Genomic DNA, 10405 nt, shown 5'->3' with positions numbered 1-10405 from the left:
CAGATGCTGTGTTGCTTTGGCAGGTCACAGAAGCTGTCAGCTTCTGTGGTGCACACTCTCACCTGTGCAGACTAAGTTCCTAAGTTCGGCGGAGTCCCGGAACCAAGATGGAGCTCCCTGCTCCTGAGCCAGAGGGCTCCCGTGCAGGAGGACCACTGTCCTCCTGCTGGGAGGGTGCCGGATGTCTGCGGCCCCAAAAGGGTGCTGCCTCAGCGGCTCTGTGGCTCCCACCTGTCCCAGACTGTCTGCCTCTGTGGTGCACACTCTCACCTGTGCAGACTAAGTTCCTAAATTTAGCGGAGTCCCGGAACCAAGATGGCACTCCCTTCTCCTGAGGCAGAGGGCTCCCATGCAGGGCGGGACCACTGTCCTCAGGCTGGGAGGGTGCCGGATGTCTGCGGCTGCACGTATTTGTATATGTATGTATGTATATATGTTTATACACACAGACACACACACACACACGCACACGTCTGTGTGTCTGTGTGTGTGTTTGTATGTGTGTGTATCTTGAAGGTGTGTTGAAATCTTATTAGTTCTAACAGATTTGGAACATGTGAAGATTTTCTAAATACAGTCAAGTTTTCTTTTGCTTCTTCCTTCATAACCTGATACCCACTTCTCTCTTTTTTTCCCCTGAATTCCCCAGCTAGAATGTCTAGTACACTCAGAAAAGACATAAAGATTAGGGGAATCTTGCCTTGTTTCTGATCTTGGAAAGCTTTCAGCCTTTCCTGGGTGAATCTGGTGTTAGCTGTGCTGTTTACAGGGGTCCTTACCATGCTGAGGAATTTGTGTATGTGTGTATGTGTGTGTGTATGCATGCATGTTGGGGTGTGTGTGTGTATGTATGCATGTATGTTGTAGTTCTTACTGGAGTGTGTGTGTGTGTGTGTGTGTGTGTGTGTGTGTGTGTGTTACCTTTAATGGTAAACATTCTTGAGTTTCTAATTCTGTGCACCTTGACCAGTTGTGAGTCACTGTGTCTACTGCAATTAGAAGCATCTCAGATGAGAGATGAGAGATGCATTGATCTATGGGTATAAGGATAAATCATTAGCAACTAGTTTATGCTGTGTCCTTTTAGTAGCAAAGCAGGAGTGGGTTCTCCCCTAGAGCCCATGACCTGTCTAGCCAGAGACTCTTAGCTTAATAATGGTGCCAGATATGGGTTTCATCGTATGAAGTGGTACTTAAAGCCAATCAGAAAGCAGATTATTACTCCCAGGATGTTTACGCTTCATTACACCAGTGGTTATGTCTAATCATTATTGTAGCTTCAAGGGATCATAGCTGTATATGATCAATAATCCTCTCTTTCAAAATACTTTGTTCATAGAAGGTTCTGTGTTTTGTTTTATGTATTTTTCACTATCTACTGATATAATAGTGGGGTTTTTATATATTTTATTCTGATGAGATGAAATATTATAACAAATGACTGAACCTTACATTCCAGGAGTATATCTTAGTCTTGTTGTGTCATCATTTAAAGAGAAAATATTAGTTAGTTCTATTTTGTTCAAGATTCCTGTAGTCATTGGAATGAAATTGACTATCATTTTCCTTCATTTATGTTGTCTGTGCTGTTGTTATCAGAATTATGTTGGCTCCGTGGAATGAAATGGGGGATTGTAGCTGCCAGTGGCCACGAAGAACTTGGTTCCTGAAAGGAAAGCTGGGGATGTATGGGAAGAACCGACAAGAGAGGAATGAGACCAAGACAAAGTTTCTGATCAAGGCCTGATGTTTAATTCTTAAGACTAAGTATAAGGGGGGAACCCACCTCCTTTGCCAGGATCTCATCGCTTTGTCCAGATCTCATCAGGAAGACAAGCTCAGCTGCTCAGCAGGTAGTGGCTTCTTATGGGAAGCTGCAGATGTGGCAGGACAATACACTTCCTCTAGGTCAGAAGACTCCACCCTAGGCTGAAGGTCTGAAGTTCTGTCAATCATGTATTAATCTTTTCAGAGCTTTTCTTGGAGATTCCTAAGGCTTTTGGAGCCAGTGATTTCCAGCCTCACTGATGACTGCCCTGTATTGGTATTGGCTGTTTCCTTGAGCCCTCAGCCAGCCAGCTTCTACTTCACTCGACCTTTCACTTCTTGCTTGTACAGTCATGAGGTAGACTCAAGCTGAGCTCTCAGAAGCTGTTCTCTTCTGGTCACCTACAGGACTTCAAGCCAGTGTTACACATTTCCAAATTCTCGTGTAGAAACTTTTCTCATGCCAAAATGTTTCTTAATATCCAATTGCCTATTACAGTTTTCAGAATGGGTCTATCAGGAAAACGTGGTTTGTGCTGAGGGAGGTCTGTGTCATGTCAAATACCTGCACTTTCTGTGGAAAATTCCAAGGAATTCCTGTGAAAATGTGGCTGTTCACTGTCAGAGCTCAGGAACCCCAGCGGGTCCTGCTATTACAGCTTTGTCTCCAGGCACGGTGAGCCTGCTGGCTTTCCCCAGGATCTCTGGCTGTTGTTACTGTTGTAAGATTGCTTCAGGCTCATCAGGAAGAAGTGTTGACACTGAACTTTTGGAACCACAGAGGAACTACTTGCTAAAACTTACTGGAATACATGTTCTCCAGTTTGCTATAAAATTTGGCTAACTTTCAGAGTTCAAAAAAAAAGTCCAGAAAAAGTAGTTTCTGGCTAATTTTTCAAGTTTTCATTATTTTCACAGTGTAAGGATTTGGAGGTAAGAGTCGTCTTTAGCTGGCCATTTCCACTCTTTGCCCCAACTCTTTCAATTCTGATTGAAATAACAGTGGATACGACCTTTCCCTGTTAGTGTACCAGGAAAAACTCCATCCTCAACTTTCTGTGCTTCCCTTTACCTCATTGCAGGAGCCTTTTACATCTCACAACTCTGTTTTGAAGTGATCTTTCCACCCACTCCTTATTTTCTCTGTTAGGAAAAGCAGGAGCACAGGGACATTGCCCAGGACAGCAATGTGTCTCCTAACACCCTTGCAGCTCCAGTCCCAGCTTTGCATCTGTCTCTCCTTAGCCTCTGTTCTTCAGAGCTCTGGCCTGGCTGGAATTCTCCAAGCCTAGACACAGTCTTTGCAGACTGTGTGTCTCTACAGTCCCACTGGTCCTTGCAGCGTGTAAGCTTTATTTCATACCTCCAGTTCCTTGTTTATCTTGGTTGCTACTCAATAAAGGCAAAGGCTTTCAAACTGAAACCCATAGAGCTTTGGATAGAGTATAGAGAGATAGGATTCTGGGAAAGGCTGCAGGGGTGAAGCTCCACAGTGCAGTCACTAATCAGACCTGTTCTGTTGATATCTACTTTATTAAATCTCCCAGTAAGACTTTTAAATAAAGTGCTTTTTAAGTTTGAAAAGTTTGAAGTTTGAAGTTTGAAAATTACCTTTACAAAAAAATAATAATTAAAAACCTCCATTGTTTATTAATGTTGCACCTACAGGGTTGCAGATCTCTTTAGCTCCTTGGATACTTTCTCTAGCTCCTCCATTGGGGGCCCTGTGATCCATCCAATAGCTGACTGTGAGCATCCACTTCTGTGTTTGCTAGGCCCCGGCATAGTCTCACAAGAGACAGCTATATCAGGGTCCTTTCAGCAAACGCTTGCTAGTGTATGCATTGGAGTCATCGTTTGGAGGCTAATTATAGGATGGATCCCTGGATATGGCAGTCTCTAGATGGTCCATCCTTTTGTCTCAGCTCCAAACTTTGTCTCTGTAACTCCTTCCATGGGTGATTGTTTCCAATTCTAAGAAGGGGCAAAGTGTCCACACTTTGGTCTTCGATCTTCTTCAGTTTTCATGCTGAGCTCTTGACTCTAGCTGCATATGTATCAAAAGATGGCCTAGTTGGCCATCACTGGAAAGAGAGGCCCATTGGACACGCAAACTTTATATGCCCCAGTACAGGGGAACGCCAGGGCCAAAAAATGGGAATGGGTGGGTAGGGAAGTGGAGGGGAGGAGGGTATGGGGGGCTTTTGGGATAGCATTGAAAATGTAATTGAGGAAAAATACGTAATAAAAAATATTTAAAAAAAAAAAAACCTCCATTGTTACCAATGACAGGGCAAATAGAATAAAAGGAGCCATAAAACCAGAGGACATAGATGACAGCCCACCAGTAGACTATCACTCCTTCATGTAGTCAGTTTAAAGCTTCAGGATTCTCTAGCAAACCCAAAACACAAACCTTTCATATGGTTAAGGAAACTAATACACAGAGAAGTATTTGCCTGAGGTCAGATAATGGTATGGCTGGGGTCTGATGCAATGTTAGTAAGCAATGGAGGCATTTCCCTTTGAGAATAGCACAGTTCTCTGCCATGGGAGAGCTTAACAGAGAAAAGTAGTCTATTTTCAGTTGAATATAACCACATAATAGAATAGGTCTTAAGGGAAGTAAATTTAGGCTTCATGATTCTGCCTAAGATTAAGGATGCTGTGCTGGATAGTTTGGTGTCTACTTGACACAAGTCAATGTCATCTGAGAAGAGAGAACCTCAGATGAGAAAATGCGTTCATAGGACCAGGCTGTAGACAAGCATGTAGGACATTTTCTTAATTAGTGATTGATGGGGGAGGGCCCAGCCCATTGTAGGTGATGTCATCTCTGGGCTAGAAATCCTGGGCTCTATTAAAAAAACAGGCTAAGAAAAACTGGGGAACAATCCAGTAAGCAGCACCCCTCCATGGTATCAGCATCAGCTCCTGTCTCCAGGTTCCTGCTCTAACTTCCTTTAGGGATGAATGGTGGTATGGAAGTATAAGCTAGATAAATATTTTCCTGTCCAAGTTACTTTTGGTAATGGCATTTCATCACAGTGATAGAAACCCCAAGACAAGGCAACATCTGCAGATGGCCTAGAAGATGCAATACATGATGTGCAAGAAATTGGGACAGTGCATATGTGTGTGTCCTCTCTCTCTTCTTATGAAGCTACTGACATTGATTCAGGATGCCTTACCTCATGAAGTTTATCTGTTTTCCTCTTTAAAGGCTCAAATTCTGAACCACATTGGGTGATATTAAGCTTCCATCTCTTGATATTCACAACAGAGATGCAACATAAACATAGACAAAATGTGTTTAAACCACAGCACACAAAAACAAATAGTATCTTCCCAGCCTCAAGTCTTATGAAAGACATCTCACCACAGGCACACACCAATCTTCTTTATTCCTCCCACTGAATGTTTTCTTGTATTGGGCTGAGAGTTTAAAAGATTTTACCAAATCTTCCCGTGAGTACTTGTTTTGGTCAGTGTGTGTTTGTATCTTAGCTATGATCTTTAAAACTAGGTGCTATTTGGCTTAGCTTAGACTACCAATGAACTCTTCTCCAATCTTCCTAGTCAGCAATTTATGTCTAGTCCAGTAACCTGCAGTCAAAGGTGTGTGGTTACCAAGTATTATCATGGCTGCCTAGCTCTGCCCTTTTTGTGAAAAAAAATTGTGGTAATTAAGCCAAAATAGTGTGATGAAAACACATCTGCCCAAACAGTCATTCTTTGGAGCCATCTTTGAGACTAGTTTATAGTTGAATCAGTAGGATCCTGTTTCTCCCTCTTCTTTTTTTCTCCCTCTCTGCCCCCCCCCTCCCTCTGTCTGTCTGTCTCTGAAATACACCCTATAGGCCTAAAATTCACTTGCTTGTTTCACTTTAGAAATTGACATTTTTTTTAATAGACTTGGTTACTAAGAAGACAATTGTAGCTACCCCACTGTTACTCCACGTCAGGTTATGCCTATATGTTTGGTTGTTCTTTTCATAGTAGATGCCATTATTATCATGTTTTTACTGGAGCTAGTTTTCTCATATAAGTCTTGCTTTATAATTATATTATTATATCTTTTGTTTTTATTATAATTTCTTCCTCAGTCATTATTCTAAAAGATATGCCAACATTCATGCAAATGTAATAAGCATTGTGGGCACAATAAATTGCTACACTAAAAATATATGATCTGGTTAAGTTGTTTTTCACATCTTAAAGAATTTTCTTTTATGGGTGAAACTATTAGGTGGCTTTTGTGAAATGTATTGTTTCCATATAGGTATTAAAGAGGAGTGTTAATAAAATTAAACTCAAAGCCACAATCATTCTGTCCCAAAGATAGCATCATTTGTCATTACTAACACCTTTGTTTGTTTGAGATCTCCTTAGATAAAGAATAATTGAGCATTATTTCCATGAACAGTCTCAGTTTTATTAGTTGCATGGAAGTTTCTGGATTCCCAGCCCATAAGAAAAGCAAAGTAGGCCCCAAGGTAAAAGACATTTTCTTTTTCATGTGACCTTGGTTTTCTGTTTTCCTGTTCTATCTTACCAGGGACCAAACCCAGAGTCAAAACAAGAAAACCCTGTCTCTGAGCTGCCCCTCTTGGCCTGTGTTTGGTTGCTGTTACTGCATCTTTCCACCAGTCTCTCTTGCTTCCTGGTTGGCCTCCTCACCATCTTTACTGCTGCGTCTGGATTCATCTTCTCCCAACTCTTAGCTCGAGAGGGCTCCTCTTCAGGTAATCCTCATGTGGCCTGTCACCTTACAAGTGTAACAGTCATTGGTTTTTTTAGGTGTAACAGGCACTTAGAAGCCACCTTTGCAAAGAGAGAATTAAGTCCTCACTTGGGTCCATAAACTGGCTAAAGGCACGCTGGTATCTGTCTGCATTGCTCATTTCCTCTGTCTTCATGGCTGAAGCAAGAAAGATAAGTCATTCTCTTTAACTTGCATTCACTTTGGATGTCAAGATAAGCAATGTGTTCATTTTATATCCAGCTACTTTGCTGAAAGTGTTTATCAGCTGTAGTAGTTCCCTGGTAGAGTTTTTGTGGTCACATATGTATACTACCATATTATATGCAAATAGCAGTACGTTGACTTCTTCCTTTCCAATTTGTGTCCCCTTGATCGCTTTTAGCTGACTTATTACTCTAGCTAAAACTTTAAGTACTATACTGAATATATTGAATAGATATGAGAACAGTACAGAATATGGAATGTTGCAGGAAATATTAAAAATGAACTAGCACGTTCCTGCGCTTGTGCCAGCAACTCTCTGCCCTGCTGGCCTAGCCAGCTATGAACTGGCAGGCAATGGCCAACCTGTTTTATCTAATGGAGACTCTGACTCAGAACTCCAAAATCACTCCACCTAGCTCACTAGGTTCCTTCACTAGCAGGTCGATACCATGCCAGCACCATGTTTCAAAGCCCCCATGGCCTTTGTGGTGCACATCAAGCAAACCCACCCTTTGCCCTTATTCCTTTCTCTCTGGAACCCAGTCAAGTAGCTGTGAGAAGAAAACCACCACACAAACTTACCTCAGAAACAGTGGTAACTCAATCTCTGGACTCAACAAATGAAACCAAATCCTGTAAGCTTTATTAAATCTGGTTCCTCCATTGGCAAATCTTGGTGGATCCGCCATGATTTTGAGGAACTCTAGCAGCTACATCTTGCCCTTACACTATCCCAGTTCCCTGTTCCAAAATACCCCAACTCTCTCCCCCTTCTTTTCTTCCTCCATCCAACCCCGAAGTCCCACCTACTTGCCCAGTGATTGGCTCCTTTATTCATTAGGTGATTGGTTCACAAGAAGTCACCTTAGTATGTGACTAACTCCTTGTCTGAAGCCCCTCCCAGGAGAGCAGGATTAGAATCAAAATACAAACAGCACCAGGTCCACCCACAAAAATGGAGAGTGTCTTCTCCCTGATTTTAGTAGATTCCCCTTTAGTTTCTCCCCATTTAACTTGATCTTGGTATAATGAATTAATTTGTGTTTGGGTATGTTCCTTATATCTCTGATCTCTCCAAGACTTTTATTATAAAGGGGTGTTGGATTTTAGCAAAGGATTTTTCACTTTATTTACTAGGTGAATTATTGTCTTAGTCAGGGTTTCTATTCCTGGACAAAACATCATGAACAAGAAGCAAGTTGGGGAGGAAAGGGTTTATTCAGCTTACATTTCCACATTGCTGTTCATCACCAAGGAAGTCAGGACTGGAACTCAAGCAGGTCAGGAAGCAGGATCTATGCAGAGGCCATGGAGGGATGTTCTTTATTTGCTTGCTTCCCCTGGCTTGCTCAGCCTGCTCTCTTATAGAACCAAGACTACCAGCCCAGAGATGGCACCACCCACAAGGGGGCATCCCCCCTTGATCAATAATTGAGAAAATGCCTTACAGCTGGGTCTCCTGGAGGCATTTCCCCAACTGAAGCTCCTTTCTCTGTGATAACTCCAGCCTGTGCCAAGTTCACACAAAACCAGCCAGTACAATTATGTTGATGCATTTTCCTATGTTGAACCATCCCTGTCTCTCTGGGATGAAGACTACTTGATCAGGATTGATGATGCTTTTGTTCTGTTCTTGGATTCAGTTTGTGAGTATTTTATTGAGTATATTTCCATTAATGTTCATAAAGGAGACTGGTCTGAAGTTATCTTTCTTGGTTGAGTCTTTGTGTGGTTTAGGTATCAGAGTGACTACAGCCACATAAAATGAATTTTGCAGAGTAATTTTTCTGTTTCTATTTGGTGGAATAATTTGAGGAGTATTAGTATGACCTCTTCTTTGAAAGGCTGGTAGAATTCTGCTCTGGACTTTTAATGACTGCTTCTAGTTCCTTGAGGGTTATATGTCTATTTAGATTACTTTTTAACCCGATCTTGATTTAACTTTGGCAAGTGGAATCTATCATAAAAATTGTCCATTTCATTTCGATTTTCCAATTTTATGGTGTACAGGTTTTGAAGTATAACTTAATCTTTGGATTTTGTCAGTGTCTATTGTGATGTCCCCTTTTTTATTATTGATTTTGTTAATTTGGAAATTCTCTCTCTTCCTTTTAGTTAGTTTGTCTAAGGGTTTGTCTGTCTGGTTTATTTTCTCAAAGAACCAACTCTTTGTTTCATTGATTTTTTTTTTTTGTATTGGTCTCTTTGTTTCTATTTTATTTATTTCATCCCCAAGTTTTCAGGCAAATGGATGAACTAGAAAAGATCATCCTGAATGAGGTCACACAGACCCAGAAAGACAAGTGAGTGATTCCACCCCTGACATTATTAATTATATTCTGCTACACTTGCAGACATGAGCCTAATATAACTGTCATCAAAGAGACTTCACCCAGAAACTGATGGAAACTGATGCAGAGACTCACAGCAAAACACTAAGTGGAGTTTGGGGAATCCTGTGGGAGAGGGGGGAGAAGGATTGAAGGGGCCAAAGGGGTCAAGTATACCACAAGAAAGCCTACAGAATCAACTAACCTGGGCCCATAGGGGTTCATAGAAACTGAACTGCCAACCAGAAAGCATGCATAGGATAGAACTAGACCCACTACACATATGTAACAATTATGGAACTGAATCCTCACATGTGACTCCTAAAGCAGCAGCAGGGACCATCTCTGACTATATTATCTACCTTTGGATCTCTTTTCCCTAACTGAGCTGCCTTGTCTAACCTCAATAAAGGAAGATGTACCTAGTCGTACTACCACTTGATATGGCCAAGGCTGGCTGATAACCACAGGAGATCTCCCTTTTTATGAGGAGAAGGGGAGGAGGGGTGGATTGGAGAGAGGGGAGGTGAGAGGGAGGGACTAGGAGTAGACAGAGAGAGGAAGCTATGATTGGAATGTATAGTAAATAAATAACTCGTGCGCTCATGCACACACATACACACACATACACAAGACTGAAAAAAGGATAAGCAATGTGGGTAAGGACACCCTTCCTGCTCCTCCTAGCTTAGGGTACTTATACTTGAGGGAAAGCCCATATCCTGCAGCAGAAGTGATTATCTTGTAGAAATCTAATAGACTTCTGTCAGCTGATGAAAGCCATTTTTATTTAAAGTTATTAATATACAAATCTCTTCCGGTTGGCACCAGCACCGGGTCACTTTGCGCAGAGTCGGCAGAAACCCCCAAGGTCCCTAGAGGACTCTCCACTCGATCTTTGGACCATTGGTGAGTGGAACACAACTTCTGTTCCAATCCAATTGGGCTGGACCTGAGACAGCATTAGGGAAGCAGAAAAGCCAGCCTGACCAGGGTCACAAATCCCTTCCAGGTGGCACCAGCACCGGGTCACCTTGGGAACGGAGTCTGAGGACACCCCCAAGTTCTCTAGAGGACAGTTTCTGAGGCAGATCCCTGTTTTGGGCTCCAGACATCTGGGCACCTTCCCTGCTAGAGGAGAGGTGTCCGACCCGCCCAGGAGGGCTTTGCCAGAGCACCTGGGGGAACCATCTTGGTTCCCAGATGCCTCTGAGACTACTCAGAGCAGGTGAGAGTATGGACTACAGAAGCTAACAGCTTCTGGACAGGCTGAAGCAACACAGCTTCTGGGAAAGGCCCAGTTTCAGAACTTCATCTTCTGCCAGGAGGCAGGTCCGAA

The sequence above is a fragment of the Mus caroli genome, chromosome 4 (genome assembly GCF_900094665.2).
Source record: "Mus caroli chromosome 4, CAROLI_EIJ_v1.1, whole genome shotgun sequence".
Taxonomy (NCBI): domain Eukaryota; kingdom Metazoa; phylum Chordata; class Mammalia; order Rodentia; family Muridae; genus Mus; species Mus caroli.
This window is presented reverse-complemented; position numbering follows the sequence as displayed.